Source organism: Nipponia nippon, unplaced genomic scaffold, assembly GCF_047370975.1.
Source record: "Nipponia nippon isolate SJK-2023a ecotype South Korea unplaced genomic scaffold, ASM4737097v1 scaffold_9, whole genome shotgun sequence".
Classification (NCBI taxonomy): domain Eukaryota; kingdom Metazoa; phylum Chordata; class Aves; order Pelecaniformes; family Threskiornithidae; genus Nipponia; species Nipponia nippon.
Window position 1 is genome coordinate 43,679,173 of NW_028262413.1, and position 27,135 is coordinate 43,706,307.

The 27,135-nt window shown below is 39.1% G+C and overlaps 1 long non-coding RNA gene across 1 annotated transcript; it reads right to left on the minus strand.

Annotated features, from left to right (window-relative positions):
• Nucleotides 1–3,667: 3,667 nt before the first annotated feature.
• Nucleotides 3,668–26,920, minus strand: LOC148050303 (uncharacterized). Its single transcript, XR_015701273.1, has 3 exons — nucleotides 26,858–26,920; nucleotides 19,120–19,202; nucleotides 3,668–4,675 (listed from the first exon to the last, which is right to left on the minus strand). It is a non-coding gene; the product is annotated as an uncharacterized LOC148050303 (long non-coding RNA).
• Nucleotides 26,921–27,135: the final 215 nt, after the last annotated feature.

The following is a 27,135-nucleotide window of genomic DNA, read 5'->3' on the forward strand; positions in this document are numbered from 1 at the left end:
TTATTAACTGCTTGAATACTTGTTGCTATACTACAAGCTGCCATAAAAGAAAAGAAATTAAGTACATGGGGGATTAACGCAATTTTGAAAGCTGTGTTCCCCTCCCTCCTCCTTTTAGATACGCCTAACTGAGCCATAACTATTTTTCTCCACTCAGCCAGACTCCAGCTTTGTGGCTTTTTTAATAACCTGGCTTTTCAAGCTTGTGCCCCCGAGAGCCTTTTCATTTCTGCCGCACTACCTACAAGCAAATTTCTTCCAGTTGCTCAACAGCCTAATGCCTCCCTTTCTTCGTTGTTGAAGCATTTCATTGCAGTTTCATTGACGGGGAGGTGTTCTGTTACAGTGGAATCAATAGCTCAGGGCTTCCCAGCACACCGATTAGCTTGTCAGTCAGAGCCTGGGGGAGGTAGTGTAAATCCCAGAATACCAGGGGCCACCAGTTTGAAAAGTAAGGAATGCAAGGAGCCCGCATGGGTTTTTCTACCACCTGTTGCTCTGCAACATGTGCAAAGTGTATTAACTTCTTTGCTGCTACATGCCTTAAAGGTCAACTGTGATAGAAGCTTTAAGCTTTTGGAATATTTTAATTCATTACAGGAATCAACTTTTACTGATTTGCAACAAAGAGCGCCTTACAAAAGGCATGTTTTTTCAGTGGTTGGGCTTTTTGTTGGGGTTTTTCGGTAGGTTTGCGTTTGGCAACATGTTGGCTTCTCTTTCAGCTTTTTTTTTTTTTTTTTTAAATCAGTACCTCATCTGCTTTTTTATTATGTAGGAATAGAAACCAGTTTCTATAGCAAATGTGGTTCCTTCCTCTGCCCTCCCTTCTACCACAAAAATAGTATCAGTTTAGATGATCCAGACTGTCACGGGGGGGATATTTCTTCTTTCACCAGTTTAGATTTGAGGAGGATGAAATTATGAAATATGAAGCTGGAAAACTTCTGCTGTACATATGCTCCTGGTGCACAACACCTGAGCGGCGGCGGCTGTGCTCCCACCATGCTGCCATCCTTGGGGAGAGCGGAGCGGCTCCAGCTCCTTCCAGCCCTTTTAGGGACTTCTGGTATTGACTGGGAAAAATTAAAGAAGCTCAAAATTGCTCTTCGCTGCACGTGCAATGGGCCATCAAGCCACCTGAAGCTAACTCCCCTTCAGCTACCTCTCTCAGATGCCTCTGTTGGATAAAACCATGTCCTAATGGCTAGCCAAGGTAATACAGAGGTATATTGTCAGCGCTCGTGGTCTGAAGTGGTGAGTGAGCAATACATCTCTGGATCAGCCTCAGGTCATTAAACATTGTCTGTAAGAAGTGCTCAAATTCTAAGAAAATATATGTAACCAAAACTCCTCCAAAGACAGCCATTAAAAACAGAGGCATAGGTCCTTTGAGCCAACCTAAGGAAACCTTATTACAGACATTTATTATCCAAAAACCACGTCACACGTGACCACAAAAGGAAATTCTGTGCTTAGAGCATAAAAGCCTGTGCTTTGGAAAGGTTTTGCTGTCACCACATTTGGGTTTGCTCACAAAACCTCTACAAACTCACCACAAACCACAAAGTAAACCTGCACGGTGCAAATTGTGCTTATTAACATAATTCCACAAAATTAACTCAATAGAGCTTTTTTTAATAAATTTTGTTTTAAAAGAATGGCACTGGGATTTTCTAACTAATAGCATAAACAACAGCTGGAAGCTCTGGGCTGTCCAAGTGGATTCCAGAGTTTGCATTGAAAATATTAATCTTTTCAATGGAGAATAATCTTAGACTCATGTCTTTCCAAACGCGAGGAATAAAAAAAGTTTACATTAATTTAAAGACCCTTAGTGAAATGCCATCTGCTTTAGAGTGAAGATGGAATCCAAGTTGATCTTCTAACTTTTTTTCTTTCACCAGCCAGTGTAAGCCTGCTTTAATTTTAAAATACAAATACGCATCTTGTTCTTTTAAGTGTATTGCTAGAGATATTTAGTTGCTTAAGCAACACACCAGAAGGATGCAACCAAACTTTCGTGATACTGTAGACCACATATCTTTAATATCACCTGGTAATTAATAATCCTGAGAATGTCCATAACAAATCTCTTTTTTTTTTTTCCCTCTTCCCCTCCACCCACTACTAGTAGTGCTGTTAATTCAGCAAAATTAGTAGTCTCGTGTTGTCAGAACAAATCACTCCCACTCGGTTGTGAATGTGGTTACTCAGCAAGACTGCATGTTCAGAATTTAGGGGATGTTTTTTCTCTCTGTTTCCATCTTTCACTTCTTTTCCTCCCCCTTCATGTATTGTAGTTGTGAACATCTGATATGGGTAAAATTGCACTGGGCGATTATTTAAATTCAACCTTTGACTGCAGAAAAATACTCTGTGTCTTGACACTTCTTTCACCAAAAACCCTGCCTCATGTTGAATCAAAGCACTTGCAATAAAAGCATGCTATCATATATAATTTCCCCCATTTTAACCAGTAAGGGTAATTAATTATTTCTTTACCTTACACCTTATAGACAGTTATCTCAGGCATCTGAAAACAGGTCTGCTACTTGTAACCACTTGAAGCTTCTGTCATCGGAAGGGGATTACCCTATATTACTTATTACACACGCACGTGTGTGCACGCGCGCACGCACACACACACATATTATACTCCAAAATGGAATGTGAGACCGCCCAGCCACGAGCTATCAACGCCAGGCTGGGCCTGGGGAGCAGCAAACCCGCAGGCAATGCAGGACCCATCCAGCACAACGTGGCCTGAAGTTTGCACTGACCAACAGATTTGCTCTGCAGAGATCATGTTTCAGTGCAATTAAAGTTCTCTTGTTAGCTATAGGCAGGAAAAGATGTATCTATACATAGTGAGTATGTATATGTATACGCTCACTTTTGTACTGTTAATGCCCCAGGTTTAGTAAAAGTGTGAATAGACCAGTAAACAGTTTCACAGCCTGTTTGGGAAAATATATCCAAACTACGGAAAATAAAAAGAGAAAGAAAAAGGTCATTCATAGGTAAAGTGGTATTGCCTTTCAGACATATTATTTTTTCAAATTATCACTATTTATAAAACTCATGAATGAATTCATGAACAAAAGCTATAAAATATTCATGAGCTTTCTATAGACGTGGAAGTTTTGGCTAAACATGAAAATACACGTTCAGAATATACACACACAAACAAAAACACGTATATGAAGAGAGATAAATGTCACTCGCATCCAGCTGAGAAACCCACTAGCTGGACCCACAGACATGTATATTCTTTTATGGTAAATTAGAACAGACTCTAAGGGCATGATGTCCAAATGATTACGTGCTTGGGCGTCCAAACAGATTTTTAACACAAAATACTTCTGTACATCATATTGTTCGCTATAAGGGTAATATGCCTATTCTCGCTGTCCCTTCACCTATCGCTTTCTCTAGCACTGTGCATACAGCATATGCACTGAAAACCTTGTCTCTGTTAATTGGTGCTGCATAAGCTAGGTTATACATTTCATATCCAAATCAACACCTACAGCCATCATGACTTCATGTGTTTGGATTCTGTCCTAACTGGCAGTAAAAGCTGTCATTAGGAGCAGGAAACAGTATGAAAGACCTTTCACGGCCTCTTTCAGCATGCAATGTCATCTGTTACCATGGGTTGTATAGTACTGATGGCTATAAATGCCACTATGAATGATGCAATCTCATATGTGATGATGAACTTGAAAAAACCTTTGTTGAATTTGTGCTTAAGGTGCTCATATTCCGGTTATTCATGAGCATCCAAAATGTTGATCACCAGCCGGATGTTTCAGCAGCCCCAGTGGCAATGCTACAAAACTCACGCACAGTCCTTCCTGTAAAAGATGGCACAAATAAACTCACTTTATAGATTCCATGAGAGTTATTTGTCAGGCGTGTCAGCTGCGGCTCATTTCCCTAAATTTCGTAACCTTTCCTGGTGGAAAGGTTTAGAAATAAAATCTGCTGTTTCCCTTTCCTTTTCTTTTTTTTTTTTAATGATAGCATTTCTCTGTGCAGTCCTCCTGCAATCATTTTGTTTGGCTGTACCTATAAATACGTTTTGGATACCCAATTGCTCCTATATGTAAACTAGCTTATCTGTCAGGAGTAAAGCAATTTATTTCCTAAATTGTAGGTGTGAGGCAAAGAATTGGATGAACCCCAAAGCGAGGGATGTGGAAGGCTAGCCAGTGCTCTGCACGGTTCAAAGGGACGTTGTGGGCAAGTCCCCATCGCTGACTGCCAATGGATCTCCATCAGGAGCAGCTGCAACCTTTCCTACCACAGCCACGGGCAGCTCTTAGGAAGCACCTGCCAATCATGCTGTATTGTGCGATGATTTTGTGGTGTGACAAAATATCCCCACCATAGGCTACGATGAACTCATCAAATGTATTTTAAATTAATGGAACTTGAACCTCAGACTCCAAAGGCAAAGAGGTCAAGTTTTAACCCACAAGAAACTGAATTTCAACAGTGTTGAATTTGCTTTGTTCAGAATCAGGTTTTGCGACTCTGAGCAGTTAGTTGTCTTGTTGGTCCTCTTCGGGGCTGGTCCACCAGCCTGGGTGACTTCTGTTGGGGCCTTCCCTGAAGAAGCAAAGTCATCTGGTGGTTGCAATCTTCATTATACCTCCGGGGCTTCTTTCTAGAGGAGAGAGTTGTAAATTTAGTTGCCAGTTCTGAAAGATTTTGAAGTAAAAAGTACCAAAACAGTAATTGAGAAGACTGGAAGTGAGTCAGAAATGTAGACACGGCTAACAAAGCTTAACTCTGCTCCAGAGGACACAAAGAACATTTAGCTAACAGAAACACTAAAGTAGGTAAGAGCTCAGGCACTTTTCACTACCTGACATGCAACATCATGAAATTAAGGAGCATTGCTATAGTCCATAAGGTCCACAGTCAAACCAGACTTTCAGCACTGACGTTGGAGCTCCCTGCTCCTATTAACTGTTAGCCAGAAGAAAATCCTTTATGAGAGTCTAATATTGTGATAAATATAGAACTTTGTCATCTCATTTTACTTTACAAACCATATGGGACATAAGTAGATAGAAAACTGCACTAATTTCTAAATATCTTTTATTTTTTCTAAGAAGAATCACTGACAGTGTGTAACAATTTATTAATATCCATTATACATAAAATATTAATACACAGATAACTTGGAATAGTAGAGTAACTGTTGAATATGTGGGAATTTGTAAGAAAGAAAATTGGGACTTATGGAAAAGAAAACCTAGAAAAGGAATAAGGTGGAAAAATGAAATGTAAAGTGATAAGCTGCGTGAGACAGATGTACCATATTAATCGATGTTGAAGTAAGCATTAAAAAATGAAGAGGTGAGGGGACTACTGAGATGCAAGTAGCTGTTCCTGTGACCCACCAGCCCAGGGCACTTAGCTAGCCCTGGGGAGGCTTTGCAAGCCAAGGGATCATATTGCACTCGTGGCACCTGGGGACCCTCACCCATGCTGGTGACTTGGAATAGCTGGCTGTGATTTTGGTCCCTCTGGAGTCAAACATAAAAGTCTCAAGTCTGCACACAACCTAAGCAAGCACATCTTCACCTGTTCCTATGCACTAAATATAACAGCACAGTAGTTTTTAGAGTCTTTATACTGTCTAAGCTACATCTTGGCTCTAAGTGCCTAATCTTAGAAATATCCCAGTCTTTTCACTTCTTAACCAAATAAGCAAAGATGTTCACCTTCTTTCTTCCTCCTTCTCCGTGTACAAAGAGATAATGAAAAAGGCAGGTCCGCGGGAATTTTTTAAATGGCACTGAATATGCTTGCCCAGAAAGACAAGAGATTTCTCTGTCAAAACCTGGGGCTATACAGACTAAAATAATAAAAAGATTAGGGGAGAAGAGTTTTTCAGGTCTAGAACCAGAGCCTTGTAACAAGGATAGCCCCTTTTGTTCTCATGTCTTTTAACTTTCTTTTTCCCTCGTAACAGTTGCCCGGTGGTTATGAAGAGCTTCAGTCCTGCATTTCAACTAAGGGCCCCTTTTTTATTCTCTCAGAAGAGGCCTGTCTCAAGAGCACCATGCTAAAGTGCTAAGTTATCATCAGACTGGGGCTTTCGTGCAACTGTTTGTGTGTGTGTGAAACAAGCTCTCAACATGTTAGTAAGAAGCCTTTAACCCAGATTACGCCACCTCTCTTTCTATAGTGTTCTTTTAGGGCAGAGTGTGAAAGGTCACCCTCTCAGGCTGGATAGCAGTACTCAACCAATTACAGTGCACCAGTGTTTCCACAAAAGAGAGTTTCGAGCCCACAGCTACAAAAGATTTTACGTGTCTGATTTTCAAAAACACAATTACAAAAGGAGGAGGCTCACTTATGTCTATTTTTGGGCCCTGAATGATTTTTTTGTTTAAAAGAAAAAAAAATCAATTCTGCTTCTCCAAAGAGGTCTGAAAAATGTGGCTAGCCCAGCACCTATGCTATTTAAAGAGCAAAACCTCTAATCCCTCAGGTTCAAGTAGGTGTGATTCAGGAGTCCTGTAGCTGCCAGAATAATAGAATGGGTTATCTGAGTATATGAGTAGGCTGGCTTTATGAAAACAATATTTACAGCAAGAGGTATAATGACATTGAATTACACCTTGCATTTGCCTTGTGTTCCTGACACATTGAAAATTGTGTGTTTCTTTTGCACGGATACATTTTCAAACCTAATGCACCAACTAAAGTTTCATCATTACCCTAAATGTAAGTTCTTCAGAAGTATGCGTGAGAATGAGCCAGCAGCCCATGTCCTTCTGCAGTGGAGTTAAACTGAAGTCAACGCAATGACATCCGTGTTGCTCATTGTGTATATCAATAGGCAGCTCACTGTAAATGTGGTTAGAGTAATCCTTCCCTGAGCATTAGCCGTCTTAAAAGTCCTAAAGCAGATAGTTCTCCATTTAATGTGGAGACCAAGTGACTTCCTTTACTCCATGTAGCTAAAGGTCTCTTATCAGTTAGGGAAAAGATCTCAAATGTTTTTAAATTTTGTGGCTGAGTATTCAAAAGACAGAGGATTTAGGCCATCAGCTCTTCCTAGTTAGTTCTCAGGGAACGCTCCATGCTTTCAGCCTAATTGTTAAACAACATTACAATGAATATTTCAAAGCTATCTAGGAGTGCTGAGTACCTGATGCAGTCAAATCAAATAGGTAACGTGGAAAATCTCAGTCTGGAAGTCTCATTATTTCTAGTATGTCCATCACAGTGGCACTTCAGTGCCTGCATTTAGAAATTTTTGTATTTCTCCCTAAGAAAGAAGTATATTTTCTATGCTCTTTCTTCTGGCCCCCTGGAAAACCTACTAAAAACATAGAAATTTAGTGTCTTTTGTAGAGGAAGGTAACAACTAGGGGAGTTGAATAAAGCATGATATTAGAATTGGCAGTAAAATATTCCTGGGATCACAAGCTGTAGATGAATTGCTACAACAGCATTTATTTGAAAAAATTAGGACAGGAAAAGAAAGTTTTATTGTAGGTCATGTAGAAGACCTACAAAGTCAGAGAAGAAAACTAGTGTTAATTTATGTCAGGGCAGAAAACAAAGTCTATGGGATTCCAGAGAAGCTCCATGGAGATAAAAGCCGCCTATGCTACAAACTCCTTTGGTGATTCTGGGAAAACTGGTTAAAATTCCTGTACCTCATTGTATGTATCTGCAAAATCATTACTGATGTAAGTCTCAAATGTGTTGTGAGATTTACTTGCCAAGTTTTGGGGATTCTTGAAAGAGAAGAGCCAAGTGAAGTTTCACACCATCTCACAGAAGATATATGCAACATTTTATATGAGCCTATCTACATGCTCCTATATGGATCCCCCAAAAGATAAAATAAAACAGTACTTGCTACACATTTCCAGCAATTGTTCTATGTCTTTTTCTCCTCTTCCTCCATTCAATGAACTGTTAAAAGGCCAAGAAGAACTGTTGTGCAGATGATACGAAACTAAAGAACTTGTGGTAGGTGTTACACATTTTGGTACCATCTGTGCTATCTAATCCCAGCCAAAACAATCTCCTGTTCTTATGTAACTCTGAATCTCACTGGAAAAGGGGGGGAGTAGTGTGACTGGCTTAAACCTTCCTGTGTAGGAGTATTATTATCAGTGTTTGCAAATTTTTTCCCTCTTTATAACTGCCATAACTCTTTAAAACCCCTCATCTGGCTGCTGGCCTACTACAGAGACTGAGCTATCTACAGAAAAATGGCTCATGTTGGTTGGTTCACTTCTGGTGTGTTGGAGGGAATCTTCACCCAAGAGAAAATCGTCAACTCTCACAAAAAGTTCTTTTTTAAATTTCCTTACTTTCTCACATTGCCTTGCAGTGTTCTTCACCCTCCTTTGGGTCAGGAACACAGGCAACATCCTGATGACACATTTTGTAGCACAACTCAAGACAAGTATTTCCTGGAAATCATTCTGGATTGAAACCACTTGTGGTAGATGTTTCCAGACATTAATGCCATTGCAGCTTCTCATAAGACCTGAAATTAGTTTGGGGTTTGTTTGATTCTTTATTTTGTTTTTAGATTCAATCCATTCTCTGATCTGCTCTCAGGGAGCTTGCTCTTCCCTAAAAGTTTATGGGAAAACCTGTTTGTGCAAGGGGTTCACACATGTACACACATTAGTCATCTTATATGTGACATACATACGACGTTGTCATCGCTGTCAAACATAATAAAAGTAAGGCTAAAACACTTAGCCACATATTGATCTGCTTCTGTATCTCCTGTAGTATACTTAGTGTAATAAGGTCTTTCTACAGAGCTCTAATGCGGGGAACAGCATGCTTCCTGGAACTGTTTGCTTTGGAAACAATAGAGGAAGCATCTGATCTCAAACTTGCCCATTGTTCCGCTATTCTGCTGTTGCCATATAATCCTTGGGAACCTGTGGCCTTCATAAGAAACACAAAGGAGAATCTGATTAGGCTAGCCATTACTCTTCACAAGGCCGGTTTGTCTTGGAGATATTTTTCCATGGGAGAAATATTTGAAAGGGCCATGCTAATAGGGGGCAGAGAAAGGAGTGACAGAATTAAGAAATTAAAAATCCACTCAGTCATGAAGCCCATCTCCTACCCAGTGCAAAATGATGCTGTATGCTTCGTTTTGTAGTGCTGTGGCAACTCCTAGCAATGGAGGTTTCCACAGCGTTCCTTCATAGATAGTCAGGGAATAAGCCTCTTTCCCAGAAGTCTACTTTTTTTGTTGTCAATATGTATTTTAATTTTAGTCCAACACACCTGTTTACACTGAAAGCCTGTGCAAAATATTCTGTGTTATTTAATTATCTACTGATTAAAAAAAATTATTGAAAGACGAGGACTCTTGCAAATTACATAAACTTGATTACTGTAATTGTTGTCAAGATAAACAAAGTTTGTCTTATAATGAAGTAATAGATGTAGCACTGTAGTCTTTCACTGTGCTTCTGAGCAACACATTTTTGTATTTTATTGCCCTTGGAAGATGGCATCTGCAAACTGACCTTTTTCACAAATAATCAGCATGTTTGAGACAGAGGTAAATACACAGCAACAGTACCAAAAGGATAACCTCCATGTCTGTTTACCAATTCCTTACCTTCAGCCTACGCTCTTCCCTATAGTTGGGTTTTTTTCTTTTTGTCTCTGCACTTCCCACATTACCTGGATCAGATAAATGCAGGCTCTGTTTAATCTTATTAAAGCAAAATCCACTCAACTATCTTATAGTTAAGTAACAAAATCTTAACTCCAGAACATTGGTTTTGCCCAGGGATATGGAAGAGATAGAAGTGCTTATTCAAGGATAGATTGGTCTCATTGAGACATGTGGTCAACCTGCTAATAAGTTTGTACAATGTGAGATTGTACAGTCCAACTTCAAGAGAAAAGTTGCTGCTTTGTTTGCCTTTTTTTTTTTTTTAAGGTAACCACACAGTTTGCAGGAACAGAGGTATTTATCGCCTTTGACTTTTTTTCTCTCTTTGGTGAGTCACAGGAAATATCTGGGTTTTCACCACATCCATCTTTTCAAAAAAAGAGGTGGAAAAGATAGACAAATACTGTTAATCAAGGATTTAAAAAATTATCTCTCTTCTTTAGTTCATTCATCAGTAATCCTGTGTATAATAAAAGTGGATCAGGTACGTTTAACAAAATGGTATTTCTAAATTACCCCTGGGTAATTCAGAATGGTAGGTATTTTAATCTCTACAATCCCTAGTATGTATCTATTTATTTTCACTGGCTTTTGGCACCCAGCTGGCAAAAATCCAGTCCCTACAGCAAGAGAACTATCAGAAACAATAGGAACTTCAGAGAGGAACACAGACAGTGAAAGAATGATCAAATTAACAATTTTTTTTATTTGGTTTCTGCTGGCATCTGGCTGGCATGGACACACACATACAGATACACACACACATCAAGTAATACAAGGCAAGAAAAAGCAAGGGAAGAGGAAGAGGGAGTGAAACTGGAACACAATACATGAGGAGAAATCCCAGCAGACCCACTACATTTTATTCAAGTTTTCTTGTTTTCCCAAGCCTCTCTAACTGGCATTATTCCACTGCAGAGAAGCACAGAAGATAAGAAAAGCTGAATGAGAGCAGCACTGCCCTGATTCCAACATGCTCTCTGTGTGTTTAAAAGTCACTTTGCCATCCTTTTGCCAAGAAGTACTGTATGTACGTGTTTGCATGAGTGACAGAGTTTCTAAGTTTCCAACATCAGGGACATCAGAGACTGTATTTATTAGCTTACTTACAAATGTTAACAAATCATTCAAAATTTTGTATTGTGTTTATAAAGCTTGCCAAGTCCCCAAAACTTCACAAATAACATTTTAATGGTATAGATAATGCAGTTAGTCAATTAGTAGAGGATATCAAACTGGTAAGATTTGCAGACAGATTGGAGAGTAACGTTAAATACAAAATTATCTTGGTTAATTGGAGGAATGGTCCTAAATAAACCAAGATGTGGTTCAAGAAGGGCTAATGTAAAGCACCACATCCTGTAGGAAGGACAGGTAGCATTTCTGTGGAAGATGATCTAGGAGATATAATTAGTGACAGATTAAACTTGAATCAATAATGTTAGGATATTGGAGGGGAAAAAAGGAAAATGTCCTACTGGAATGATGTGCAATCTGTAGAATACCTAATGCTTCCCAGCATCAGGTACCAGCTGGAGAACTGGGGTCTGCCTTTGGTTCTGTAATCCAAGAAAGGTTTGCACCAAACAGAAAGGCCCCCCTGGACAGCAACAGCAGAGATGGGAGGTCCAGGAAACATGACCAGTGTGGAAATATTGAGGACTTAAATTTGCACAGTTTCAGTAAGAGAAGGAAAGAAATGGTAGCAGCCTTCAAAAATATAAAACTAGATATAAGTGTAAAAGGAATAAAATATTTTACGTGTCTACTCTGACTAACAAGACTTGGGGTAGATATCAAGAAACATTTAAGGAAATTAAATACAATTGACTGCTAGAATAGACCACTTAGGGAGCTGGGGCACTAGAGGCTCTTAAGAAAAAGAAGCACAGGTAAGCTTTGTCCGGACCATTGCTTATCCTGTCCCAGCAGAGAAAAGGACTAGATAATCTCCTGAGGTCCCTTCCTGGCTCACTCCTGATGGTTCCATAACAAAATTTAGGAAATGTCAAAATTACGGGTGTCCATTCCTCATTGTCCTCCACACAGCATGAGCTCCAGCTGGGAAGAATTAAGCAGCAAGAAAATTATCTCTACTCTCAGTTCTGGCATCACAGCAGCTCTCAGGAAAGAGGAGGAGTAAGTTTCAGCAGAAGTCCAGCTCAGTCCCTCCTATCCCAGACACAAAAAAGCTCACGTTCTTCTCGGTCATAGTACATATGCAATCTGGTTATACATACAAAAGCTGGCACATATTCAGGGCGTGCACTATCTGGAAACTTGGCTACCAAACTCCAGCGAGTTTCTGCTGACCATGCGTGAACTGGCTTTTTTTTTCCTCAGAATCTTAGAAACTGGATGAAACGTGGGGCAAATTTTCCATAGGACAGCAAATTGCACAAAGAGAGCCACCCTGCCAAGTTTCATTCCCACCCTCCAGAGATGGAAACACTAAATCTTTTCCATTAAACTGGTCTATAATGCCTGAGCAGAACAACAAGTTTTTCTGTAACATGCCTGGACAATTTCACTCTAAAGAATTTTTAAGAGGAAAAAAGTGCCAATTTGCATGCCAGAAATGTAAAATTTTAACCAAAATATTTGAAGTTTAGGTAAGATAGAACTGAAAACTGAAAAAAAGAGCCTGCTGAAGGTTAGTGCCACACAATAATTAGAAGGAATAATGTAGCATAAGACTGAACAGAAATTCCAAAGTCAGTTAACCCAGCTCTCTGCTATGCAACTGCATTGTGTAATCCCATTTATAAATGCACTGAACTCCAAGTTAAAACTAGTTTCATTATTTGCCTCAACTGCACCTATTATAAAGCTATTCAAGAGTCTCAGTCCTCCACTGACTAGAAATCTTCTTCTAATTTCTAACTTAGATTTATTCACCATCAGTTTATCCCATTTGTTTGTGTGCCAGCACTGTTTACTAATTTAAATAAGTCTTTTTTCTCACTTCTCTACTTCTCTGATGTATTTATAAGGAGAATCATACCCCATATTCAGCAGTACTTCTTGTCCTGCTTATGATATGTAACTCATACGGTGTTTGATGTCTGCTTTGTATCCTAAGGAACCAAAGATGAGTAAATTCATGTGTGTATCAGTTCAGGTGCACTCACTGCAGACTGAATACAAAGTGACAGACCTACAGAAAAAACTTTTCTTATAGGCAAGTTATTTCAAAACTGACCCGCACAGACCATTTTTCTGAAGGTTCAAGTATTGGCCATTGCACCTGGCTGAGTTTAGTTTGATCTCACCATTTTCCTGTTGCTACAACAGTGCTGACACTTTGTGATGACAGAACTGCTTTTAGTTCTGGCTGCTAAAGAAACAAAAGGTGAATCCTTTAGCAAACAGCTTCTGGAAGCAGGAAAAGGACATCAGGAGCTTATCATAAACCTCATTAAAAGCAATTCTGCTCTGTAAGACTATGGAGAGAGAATTCTGGATGAGAGAAAACAGGCAGGAGGGAGCAAATGGGTATGAGGTATCGCTCAGAGCTCCCAGCTCTATCACTGTGTGGTCCAGTCAGGATAGATGCTACCGCACTCTGTTACAGATAACAGGGGCTCTTTATAGAGCAGATGAGAACAATCCTTGAAACACAAAGAGGAAAGAGTTCAAAGAGACTGCATTTCTTGGAGTACCAAATCCAAACTCCAGCTAAGAGCAAAAGAAGAGCCTGGGGAATCTGGGGACTTTGCAATGATAGTTTAATTAGACTAGCCTTATCTGTACAATAAATGTGGCAGCTTTCTGAAAAACTCTCTTTTTTGCTCCTCACTTAAAACTCTATCACTTTCCCCAGCACTGGAATAGCCTTTTGCCTAGTAACAGCCACACTGCCCACAAGCTGGACAACATCTACGCACTAAAACGTGAAGCATTCACCTCTAAATGTGCAGCATTTTTTACGTAAAAGAGAAAATATTCTGCAAGTTAGCCACTGAATAAGGGAATTCTTTCCAAAATTCTTAGGAAAAGCTGTATTTAGTGCATGTATTTATAGCACATTATTTTACATATTTTGTACCTATCTGTCTGGACTTTCTCTTAAAAAAAAGTCTTATCGTTATTAGTCTAAATAAAGTCTCTCAGATGACTTCCCATCATTTCTATTTCATTATCCAACTGAGTGCTCTTATCTGGATATTTAAATGTTTGTTTAAAATTATTAAGATTTCTCTAAAGTTTCCAGGGAAAAAATAGAAAACTCTTAACTCCACTTTCTCATAGCACAAGAACAAGGGCAGAATCAGTATGACTGAAAGCAGCAGATGTAGAATTACTAAAAAGAAATACTTTTTATTCAAATAGTTTGGTAATTTTACCATCAAAGGATATCACTGAGGTCCAACACTTCTTAAAAAAAAATCACATAGGAGTGGGCACCCTCCAGGAACTCACGGAAGAATGAATATGTACTGATCTACCCACAACTAGGAAGGGATGTCACCCTTAGCAGAAAAAGCCACATATCTCTATTTAAACTGAACAGCTGAAACGTAGATGCTGACACTAAGTCAGACTACAAGAAATGAGCTACTTTAAAGAAAATGATATACAAGTCTTGCAGGAAACCTGTACTGATGTACCCGGGAATTGCCTTTAACCAGAGACTCGGTGCCACCATGCAGGGACCCAGCAGCCCCTCTGGTTCTTCCAAATTCGCCACCCTTCCTTGCTGAGACTCACTGAATGTTAGATCAGTAGCACCAGTGGGGTTTTTGGCCTCAAGTGTACTTTGCAGCCCTGTGAAATTTATGAACTCTGTGTGTCACTGGTCCCCATGGGTCTCTGTTCTCCTGCAGAGTTTACAAACTCCAATACACATTTCATACACAGAACTTACAGGCTTTGTATGGTCTGTGTATTGAGGTCTTCAAGATGTTTTCTTACTACATAGCTACTACTTAGCTGTAGACTCTTAATTCCAATGCATAAAATTCAGATTTTTTTTATCCAGTACAGGATTTTCTTAATTCTTAACACACCATGATGAATGACTTCAGCCTTAACAGAGAGGCACCTCTAGAGATATCAAAGGTGGCAGAATCAGCTACTCTTGAAACATCTTAGTTGAACCTATGTGACAGATGACGCTTTAGAAGTGAAAAAGTTTAGATACTTTTGGCAAAGGTAAAAATGCTTTATTTTCCAGATTATCATTTGGAAAGGGGAGAGGGAGATCTCTTTCAAGTTTGCCCATCCTTTCTTGAAGGGGAAGAGGGGACCGGGGTCAGAAACTTCCCTTCTGGCCACAGACAAAACAGAAAATCCAGGAAGATCAGATGCGTTTTGATTAAGCAAGAGAACTATTTGGGGGAAAGCAGGAGGGAAAGGGCAGGTCCAGAATGGACAAGAATCATACACTCAGCACAAGGTTAAGAGAGAATAATACTCTTGCTTATAAGTAATAGCTTCCTATTCCTGGCTGTCCTGTGCATCTGGAGGTGGGAGCAGTCCCAGGAACGCTCTGTACTGCACAGACTGACACACTTTTATAGGACAAAGCATTAAAGCCAGCCAGCGGGTGGGAAAGGCTGGCGGCACAGCCGGGGTACCCACCCTTTTTGGAGACCAGGTGAAAGACGTCTGCCAAGGTCAGGCATTCAGTCACCAGGTGGTGTATTTAATTTAAAAGGAGTGTTAACCTTGTTTACACAAAATAACACCAATATGCAGAGAAGCAGTAAATCCATTGTCGTTAAACAGCAGGGAGGCCGGGCTGCGCTGGCAGCCTGCCCGCCATGAACTCGGCTGGCACCCGCCAAACGCCGGCATCGCCGGCCGGAGAGCCCAGGCCTATGAATGCTGGCAGCCTCTGCAGAAAATGCTTGCGGTATGCCCTTTCTACCCTCCAGTTGACTCTTTACATTCTTGTCAAATATATTTAGAACAAGAGGTGTCCACTTGAAGGGAAACATTTGTTAATCACTTAAATGCAGGAGTCTGGCAGCGCTCCAAGTTTACATTTATAAATATGTAGTATCTGTTTCCAGCTAAACAAGGAACTCCTGACCCCCCTCACCCGCAATCCAGCAAATATATATACATATACAGGAGGGGAACTTGGAAGGGAGGTGGGGGGGAACTGGAAATGATGAACAGAACCAGCTTGGCAGAGGCAGGACCGGTCCATTCCCCCACCTCCCCACACCCCCACCGTCAATTTGTTCTCCGCCTTTGTCTGCAAGTGATGTAGATAACAGCGCAGAAAGAGGATGATGTATCTTTAAGTAATGAACAGATTAAAGTTAAATTCCTGTTGACCGAGACAGTTGTGTTGACATTCCTGTTGTTTACAGGCAGCTGTCTCTACTAATGACACTTTGATAACTGGAGTGAGGCTGCTGTTGGGCAGGGGGATGGGGGCAGGCAGAGTCAGCCGGGTTAAAGAATGCTCTGTTTAAAACCCGGTCATCCAATTAAACATTAAAGCTGGATCGGAGATCATTGGCAGCGGTGCTATTCGGGAAAGGAAAATTCTGGGCTTCTTTTTTAACTTATGCTCAGATTATGTGGCTTAGAAGTCAGCCTGCCCCAGTTTGCTAGAGGATGGTGGAGATTCCAAGAGTACTTAAAACAAGCCAAAAAGCAGTAAACTCTGTCAAGCCATCCATGCACTGCCATGACACGGGCAAGCACACACACAGTCGCCGGCGGCCGTTTGGGACCAGGGTCATGCAGAGGTCCTGTGGGATGGCCTCCCTCTCCCACGGCTTTTCAAACAGGCAGCGAGAGAAAGATCTACCAGCATCCCACCACAGCATCACAAGTCCCACAATCTGCCATCTTCTCCGTGTCACTCAAATAAGGTGCTTTGCAGGGCACCCTCTGCTGTAGTTTTGTTTACTGCTTGCTCTTAAATTAATATTTTTACCATTAACAGCTCCCCGATTTGGCTGTGGCCTTCTCACCAGTGAGGGCTAAACTGAAATCCTGGAGCCGATTCCTGAAGTCCTTGCTCAGGTCAAATTCCCAAGCAGAACCCATAAAGCCCAAGATCTACCGGGTGATAAACTTTAGATGTGTAAATAGTCTACTAGATCTCTCCGTCTGGTGAAAATTAAACAGATGCTTAAGCACTCTACCAAATCAATGCCCAAAGAAGATAGCACAGCCCGTCACCCCAGGTCAGACGTCAGCCCCGACTGCCTTTCTATCAGCAACGTTTGGTCCTACTCAGACCTAGAAAGTAGCTCTTTGGATGCTGAAGGCACCTAGCATTATGTTACTGCCTCAAAGTTTCCAGCACTCCAGAGGACAGCTTAAAATGCAGACACTTCTTTTCCATCTTTTTGTTAATGAAGCCTGAATTTAAGGCCTTTAAAACAATGTGATAATGCCTCTTTAATTCCAAATCAAACACCACATGCTCATTAACTATAGGCATTCATAGAAATCAATGGATTTATTTTTGAATTTATGAAGTCACTTTAATGGACTTCAAATGCTGAATAAAAGTACCGAAAAGGCAGCATTTCCTTCCGTCACTAAAAACATCACTGCTGCTCTAGTAGAAGCATATTTCATGCAGCAAGAACATTTACAGTAAACACAAGTTAATTTAAATGAGTATCAATTAGAGGGAATGTACCTTGCTAAGAAAGCTTGGCTCCTTTTATTGATCCAGACAATTAGAAATTGCATCTTTCTAAAGTTAAGAGCATCGGTTGGTTTGACATTTTTTCATAAAACATGTCATTAGGAACGGGAGGAGTGTATCTGTGTTCCACGTACAGTTTGAAATATTTGGTAGATGGAAATACACACATATTTGAGGTAAACTCCCAGCATGCATGCAAAAAAAAAGCCCAAATCTCTTAACAGCACAGAAAATTACCATTGATCTCCAGAAATAAAAGCCTCGCTTAAAAAAGCGTCATCTGCACACATGCCTAACTTAAGCTTAAGCCATTGAAACAGCATGGTGGCCATCTGCAAATCAGGTCGTAACCATATTCAGTTTTACCAGATGAGCAGAGTTACATCAGCCCAATTTCCAGTGGGAGAGTCTCCAAGTAAAACTTGGAGCTGCTACAAGAAATCACACTGGGGGTGAGGCAGTAGCTCCCGTCCTCCCCTGAGACTCCGTGTTGTACCAGTGCCTCCGTGTTTCTGATAAGGCGCCGGACCCAAGCTCTGACTTATGGCCACTTAAAGATACTATAGCACTTTTCACTCGCAGGAACAAGAGTGTCAGAACCAGTGCCTTGGCTGCAGTCCAACCTGGTAATTACTTTTTGCATTTCTAAACATTGCTGGTGTAGCAGCGGGCAGAGGTTATTTTCTACTATTGAGTAACACCAAGTCACAAAGAACGGCCAGAAGAGCTGGCTGCATTTCAGTAGGAGCGGGAGAGATCTCTGCGGTGCGTAAAGTGTTTTGGGATCCTTCAAGATGAAAGGTTCATTAACAATTGGAAGTTAATATTAGCATAATAATCAGTCATAGCTCTTCTTGTAAAACCTACTCAAGAGATCCCACGCTGCAGGTTTCCATTCTCCAGTGCAAATTTATACATTTTTCCCAATCTGCAATAAGCAGAGTCCAGCAAGAATTTTCCATTTGAATGATTTTCCAATAGGAAATGCAGTTTCTTAAGAATCAGGATACTGGGGGGAAAAAAAGTTAACTTAGTCCCAAATTGCTATTTCTCCATTCGGTGATCAGAAGACCAGAATTAACTTTTAATTTGTTTGGTCTGAAAAAGAACATATCAATTTGCTGAAATTATTGAAATGTAAATGCTGTATAGTCAAAGACTTTCTTTAAGGAATAAAATTCAAGGAATATCATTTTATGATAAGAAAGGAGATTTAATATTAATATATGCACTCTTGGAAAGGATCAATCTATATAATGTGGAAAAAATGCAAAAATAAAAAATTATATTTTCTAGATTAAATGTTTCAATATTTCTTTTCCAAATAGCATTTTTTCTTTTGGAATTCACTTCTATTCAGAAAGTATTAAATAATACAAATGCTCAGAGAGCCACATAGTTTCAGGTCAAGGTAAATTTTTAGCACTGATTCAAAACCAAAATTTCAACTTGCCAAAGATCAAAGAAATCCATCCTTCTGTGATTTTAACACATATAGATGATGATAGTTACATTATTTGCTATTGTTTGCTTCCCATGCTCTTGCCAGGACCCTGCATACAATTTCCATGGCAATATATGTGATTTTCACTAGTAGCCTTTTTCTAGCATAAAGTGAATTAATACTCACTACATTGAAATGAACTCATCTTTGATCAAGGATACTTTCACCTGTTGACATCTGTTCAACAAGACATATGGAGGGGAAGCATGGCAATCAGATACAAGTCTCAATAAGAAAAGGAGTTATTTTTCTTTTTCTAGAAGCTCCAGTGGAAGAAACGCATATACCTACGTTGTACTTCTGCTGGGCTTGTCACGCTGCCTGTAGAGGTAGTCTCAGTAACATCATCAGTTTCTTTAATGAGTACTTTTTTTCTAGGAAAAGAAAAATAAAACTGAACCTTTTAGAAAAAAAAACTGCAGATAATCCACAGGGTGGATTTTTTTTTTTCTGTGTACTTGTTTTCGTTTGCTGAGGTTGTTGGATATTTTATGTCTTGGAAACTTAGACATCAAAAGCAAGTCAGAATAGTCGGACGCTTAACTAATTAATTAGTTTTGGTCTATGTTGCAAAAATATAGACAACAAATTTCTTTCACTCTGAAACCAAAGGCAACATTGAAAAACATGTCTGTCCAATTGAAATAAAGCAGACAGGATATTAGCCTTTAAACTAAAATTCAAGTTCTGAAGGAAAAAGCGATTTTCAAATTTATTAGCAGGGTGGGATGCTACAGCAGTGGAGGCAGAGAACCTTACTTCCAAAACACACCTGCAATGGGAAAACCAGCAAATTTTGTAAATATTGTGCAAGTGAATGTGTTCTCAGGTTCCATAAGGCGCTGTAAGATATTAGTATTAAAAGTCATTCCCTGAACAACTTTTTTTTTCTTTTTAATTAATTCAATCATTCAACAATTAGTCACAAGTCTGATGTTCGCTTTTGCTGATCATTTAGATTTCAAAGGCTGAGGATGAACCAAACTACAGTAATTTCATCTTAATTCACATGTCAACCTTCTTACTGAACCTTGTACGTTAGTTGGAGTTTTAGTTAGATTTATTGTGCTACAAGACAGACTTTTCACATGAGAAAACGGTGTCTTGATTAGTACTGAATGTGCATCATGAGAGATTCCTTGGATTACAAAATAATGACCAGTTTCTAACCAGCACTCCTGTGTCTTTTACCTTTATAACACTATCAACCAACTGAGTTGACACAAATTACCTCATTTTGGCTTTGACGCATCATTTTATTTCCATTTACCACTGACTTAAGCACACATAATTACTAACTTAGGTCACAAACAAATGTGACGGACAAGTTTCACACTGAGTAAAATGTTTTATTACATGGCATTACTATCAACCTAAGTTAATTAATTAAAATTAACATAAGCTGTTGGCTAATTGCAGCCCAGGAGAAATTCTACTGCACCCGATGGTATAACATTGGAAAATTATCACAATATTTTAAAGCTTGACAAGTTCCAGTGAAAAGATGAACATTAATAGAAGCAGGTTACCACAGTAAATAGACCAATGCTGACTTTTAGCATGGAAATATGTATGCCTTCAGCTTTGCAGTTGGTGCAGAAGAAGCAGCAGCAATGTTGTTTTGAAATTTTTTATGTTTACATTGCAATACACACATCATCTAAATACATATTCCTCCAAATAAAGTGGATTTTTTTTCGGCAGTCTTCTAATTACAACTGTATGAAATACAACCTTTGTGATGACAAATGTCCAAAAAAGTATATTAATGCCAAAAAAATGATATAAATCCCTTTGGTGAGGAAGTGAAGAAGGGGAAAGCAATTCAGTATATTTCATTTATGTGACTACAAGGCCCAGGGGAGATTGGTTTAGTTAATATTGCCTAAAGAGAAAATGACAGCTCCATAAAGTTATTTAGGAACCTAATTCTTACTTAGGTGCCTAACTGCCCTTTAAGTTTATGGGAATTTAAATTCTTAAGTCCTTCTGTGGCCTGCTTCCATGTGCTTCCTCGGTGATGGCGACGTTTGTAAAAATTAAGGGTTTTTTTCCATTTACTAGAAGTTTGTTCATGAGAATTAATTAAACAAGAGATGGATCCGCCTACAGTAATTTGACCACCCAAAATTCAAGATGCCAATGAGAATGCCCATGTTCACCAGAACCACCAAGGAGGTACAATGGCTTGCTCTAACACATATGCTTCCACTCCACGGCTGTTTGGCAACTGAAGGATCTTGAAATATCACCACCCTTGATGGCCATGAGACCCCGCAGCAGATGGATAGAGACGAAAAAAATGAGTTTTGAAAGGAGAGTTCCCCATCCAAGGCAGTCTGAGCAGCTTCCTCTCATGCCGTGGTGCTGCTCCAGACAGGATTAGTTAAAGGACAGTTTCATGACACTGCCAACAGAAAATCTTAGAATCATAGAATAATTTTGGTTGGAAAGGGTCTTTGGAGGCCGTATGGGTCCAGCCCTCTCACTCCAGACTGGTCCAGCTTCCAAGTTAGATCCAAAACACCAACCTGCAGTACCTATCTGGAGCTTCTGCTTGTCTAGGTACACTACACAGCCACAGGGTTTATTAAAGCTCCCAAGAGCATTCGCTGGAAGCAGCTTCTCTTAAGAAAGGCACTAAGTTTTTGTTCTGTTAATACAATCTTTTACTTATCTACTGTCAAATGTACAATAGCTATGGCTGTTTATATAGCTGCTTAAAACTAGCACATTAATTTCAATTAAACTGAAAAATGCAGGGGAGGAGGGAGACTGTGAGGTTACCGAGTTTATGGGAATATATTAATCATTGACCTGGGCAATATTTAATGCAGTTTGTTCTCATGTCCAACCCACACTCACTGACCGGTATACTGCTACCTAAATGTCTATTCCTATTTACCCCAGAGTCACACTAAGCTAAATAAACTACTCTCCCCTTGGCTTTCTTTGTAGGCAAACAATACCCAGTATTGATATGCCTTTCTGTATTTTGTTTGCTGTTTTACAACCTTATAAAAGTCTGCTTTTCTATCTAATACTGCTTTTTAAATGAGTTAATGCTAGGAGAAATCAGAATGCATTACCTATATCATCTTTATTGCCTCCTGGTTTTTGGTATTCCTGGGATGATTTCACTCTTTAATGAACCTCCAAGCCCAAGACAGTTGAGCCATCTAAGAAATATATCTTGGTTTGGTCTCCTACCCACTTGGCAGGCTGTAACTTGTGGCAGCACTGAAGCATAGCAACACTTTGAAAGGTAACCATAATCTGGTTATGTTCACAGTTATGCAGCTTTTGTTCCCTTATTTGTGTCCCTCCCCTCTTTCTCATTTTCTTCAGCAAAGACCAAATTTTATATGCATTTCTGCAAATCCTTTTTTCAGGGTAGTGCTAATGCACAGGGGAAAGCTTTGGCTTCCAGGAGCCCCACACCTCTAGGACAGACTGCCAGTTCACAAGCTTTCCCCTAATGTGGCATTGCTCCCACAGGCTGACACCAAAGCTTCCACACCAGATCTCCACCCCACCCATGGAAACTGAGGCAATGTCAGCTGCTTCCTAGCTTGAGAACAGGTGAATGAATTAGACCTTTTGACAGCAAAACCAGGAGCAATTCATTAGCGTGATAAACCACAGGGACAGATTTTGTATTCATCAGGGTCACAGGCATCCTTATTGCTCTTTTTTTCACTATATTTTGGTTGAAATTCCAGGCTCAGCAAGCCTGCTGGTTAAACTTCCACAGCCCAGGTACTTTCTTTCATTTTTATTGCAAGGCGGAAGATTAAATTCATGTTAGTCCTTATTTATCCAGAAGTGAAAAATGTCATGAGAGTCATATAATGGTTCCTTAAATTAAGTATGAACCAACCCTACAGATATCCTGTCCAATGAGGTCTCCTGGGCCAGCAGAGCAGGGTAGGGGGTGTGTGTCAGACCACGTTGTCTCTAATGTTTTGGCTGATAGGTGCAGATCTGTTGCTGAAATGTATTGCTGAATTTTCCACTTAACACTCCGAAGATTTACACCAAGCCTATTGTACTTTGGCTCTCCTCCATCACCTGGGTCCTGTAAGCAACCACTGAAAGCACAAAACGCCCTAGATTAGCCTGCTCCCATAAACTCAGATGCAATGTGAGGATGTAAAGGTGTGGAAGAAAGACCCAAGCACAGGAATGAAAAGCAGAGTATCTTTTCTAATGTATTTATAATTCTTATTTTTGTTTTAATTTGGTGTGGTAAATCCCAGAGAAAGCTGGGGGGGGGGGGAGGGGGGGGGGAAGGTTAAAAAAAAAAAAAAAATCCACCCTGTTTGGTTATTTTATTCCTAACAAAAATCTGGAATACCTCTTCTAAGGGTTGGTGAATCATGAGATTTCTGTTCTGCTCTCCCTGACTATTGACAAAAGTAATCATGCATGTTGTTAGCTGAGAAAGTAATATTCTTTGTCTTTCTAACAAAGACTTTAGTCCTACAATGATGGGTCAAAGGGTTGCACGCTGACCTGCAAAAGGGAAAAAAAAAAATCTCCCATAAAACTAAATGTCTTTCAGAATTACAATTATTTGCAATTATCTAATTCAGCATAAAAGGCAAACATGATGTCACAGGGTCTTTGATACTATAAAAGGCTCCTTTTGTGAACGGCCTTTGATCCTTACTAATCCACATGCCAGGTATTGCTGATTTAATTGCCTGAAATGTAAATATAAATTACTGAACAGATCTTTGTGCTAATTTTATTTATTGCAATTGTTTTTTTATGGATTTTTTCACACTCAGAAATGTTCTTGTTGCATTTCTGTAATATTTTAATGAGGTTTGCATGGATACTTATATAGAAAAAGTAATAACCATTGTGAACTTGATAACATTTGCTCAGAAACACATGCGATGGAGGGAACAGTACTGACTTCATCATGTGTGCAGTTGTGTGTGTGTGTACGCATGTGTGTTCTGCAGGAAAATGAATTATATCTTCCTGAATATGTCTCAGGAGTAAAATTTCTCACATTTAAAACATATGCAGGCTTCAACTTTTAATCCCTGTTGAAAAAATGAGGTAGTTTATGCTATTGATACAATTCTTTCTCTTAGACCTCCTGTCCTTTCAGTTCTTTTGATTCTTTATCTTTTTGTTTTGGAGCCAATAGCATACCTGTATTGCCAGACAAGTGTAGCATAAAGAGAAATTGAAGTTGATTTTGCATGACAAAAACTTAATATAAAATTGATGTAGTGGAATAGCTAATTCAGGACTACGTGTGTAAAAAAAAAAAAAGCAAAAGAGAAAGAGAATCCTGAAAAATAGTGAACAAAAGTTTCTAAAAATTGTTTCCTACAAGCAGTCCTTCTGCAATCTCCCCTATAGACCACGCAGCTATTGACTGTAAAGAACCTCTCCTATGAAAAGCGAGCTTCAGTGGTGTGAATATTTCCTTATCCACATAAGGATTTCTTGGTAACCCTAGTGAAATAAAACAAAAGGATACTAGCTGCAGAAAGCTTAGCTGCCTTTTAATTATACATGGTATTTTAGTATTACCAATTAATATGCATTCTTCTCACAGGAGTCTAAAAAATTAGCAGGAAGCAATAAGACTGATTTTACCATACTAAAAAGCTGAGGCAAGATTTACACTAAAATTACAATCTGAGCCTAAACAATGACAGCTATTGTCTTGCAATAACATCTGAAAATTGAGAAGTTGCTGGCCTGAGGTGAATCTCAGGGCAGTGAACACAACCAACTTTCAAAACATTATTAGCTAACATCAATAACTCTATCTTATTAAAATCTCCAATGATAGCACACGTAAAATCACCTTTTGTTAATGGAATACAAATATGCCTTCCTCACTGAGCTGAAATCAGGCTAACTCTTGCTGCAGAAAACGTCGCAAGGGAGTAGGGGGGTTTGGAAGAGGGGACAGTCAAATATTAACACTGGTCAATGACATTAGTGTTAGAAAAGAAAGGAAAAGAAAGAAAGAAAAACAAAGACAGGAAAAAAAAGGAAAAAGAAAACTCCAATTAGAAGTATCCTGGGGTTATTAGAGATAACACTGCTCATATCCAATTAAGATGAAAACCATTTTACCAGTTTAATGTGCCACCTCTGGCAGTTTTGGTTTATTAGTTTTATCAGACTTCAGAACTGAAACTCACAGTGATATGTATGCTGTGTACTGGAGAGATAAATGTTAAAGCTTAGAGATTAATTAGTATAGAATAAGATGCTTGAAACATTCCTTAACCATGGGCATTGTGCAATTTCTCGGGGAAAGATACTCTTTTTTTCTGAGGCAGTCCCTTCAAAGGATTACTTTGGATACTGTGGCAAGAAATTACCTACCTGGAACAAGGAGATGTGTTAACTTGCTTTGCTACCCATATACACAGGTGTGTCAGATGATACACAACTAACCCAACACAAAACCACCTTTCCATGCTGTGGGGAAGATGCTGACCTCAGATCAAAAGCTGAGAGCAGGGCGGTTTGGGTGGTGGACTCTCTCAGCCCTCTGTTTCACCTGTGGAACTTGAGATTTTTTCAGTTTTAGTAGTTCTGTCTCATTTGGGGAGTGTGGGGTATCAAGGAGGCAAATAAATCAAACACACAGTTTCTTTTAACATCTGGTGTTTCATCAGCAAGTGTTACAAGAGAATCCTCATGTAAAGGCTATGAAACAAAAGCAAAATCTCTTACAAAATATGGAGCAGGACCTAAGAATAGAGATTAGATGGAAGAAAAAACTAGAATCTGGTTACTGCGGAGATGAAAACTCATGATTGCTTCCATGCTGAATAATCACCAGAATAACTGTAAAATCACCAGAGTAACATCTGTGCTATACAGGCCTCTAAAGACTAAGAGGTTGGGGCAGCATATTTGTACAAAGCAAATTCTTCCTTTAAGAGGGCAAAACTCTCCTGCAGCATTTCCACAACTTCCTCCTCTGGGTGGATCAAAAGTAGCTTTTATTAATCCCACTTCCTAACCAGGATAAAATTAGCAAGTTTGAATGAAATATGGAAATTTAGAACAGAAGTCTGTCTTATTTTTTTTAACTGACAATTTCAAGCTAGGAAAGCACTGAAGATTTTTTGCGGTCCCATTAATCTAAAATGCGAAACACAGCCCAGTTCTTAATTCCATTCAAAATAAATGCCCAGAAATGTAGTGATCTGAAAACCAACTGAACAAGGCCTATGCCAGGTAAAGAGAAGCAAGCAGTCTTTTTCAGTGCCTATTTGCAGGCACTATATCAATCTCCTTGACTCATTTAGGTTGCAAATGTCAATTTAACAGCAAAAGAGTTGAGAAAAGTGTCATAGTTCTCAAGAAATAACTGAGAAATAGATTTTGACTTCTTGATCAGGCAACTTCTTCAAGAATTTTAATTGGCTTAATCAATGTGAGTTACAACAATGTGATTAAAAACAAAACAAAACAAAAAAACCCAACCTAATTTAAGGATGCTAGTGTTATGGAAAAACATATCCCTGAATATCAGGGTACATGATGAATCCAGAATTATGGAGTTCACACAAGTAGTGTTTATGCCCAAGCTGAACTATAGAAAGTTCACTGGTTTTCCAGCAGTAAAATCTTAAAGTTGATTACAAAAAAGCATGAGCAGTGAGGTTTCTTATAGACCACTGCAGCTTGAGAAGTAAAGACATTTATGTATGTATATTTATATATATATAAACATAGACATATGTATTGTTATTACACATCTACACATCTTTATCAAAAGCTCTAGTTCATGTATTGATTTGTACTCTACTTCCAGCATTTTAAAACAATTTTAAAATCTACCACAGGACTACAGACCAAGTATAGTGCAGTTCTAATCCCACTACTGCCACCCATTTTCTCTACAGACTGGAAAAACAGAATCTAGAACAACGAAACTCAGATAACCTACTGTAATCTAATGGCAACTAATACACAGTACTTTTAAAACATTTCAGTTATGAGCATTGAAATGTATATTTTATCAATTACTTACTAATGTTCTGATGGTTGCTTCTGCTCTTATTTTTTCCACTTTTTGATTAATACAGGTCCAAAGTTTGAGAAACATTTTCATGAAAGAATTTTCTTTCCCTGTTAGCAGAAAAATAATACCAAAAGCTTATCATTTCATTGCATTTTTAATCAATACATTTAATAAATAAAATGGAGCCTCTAATATCAAATTAACAAATAAAAGCTTTCATCCTGGGATCACTTTGTATATTCTCAGCTCAAAATATCTAAAGAATTAATTTCAAGATTGAAACCATC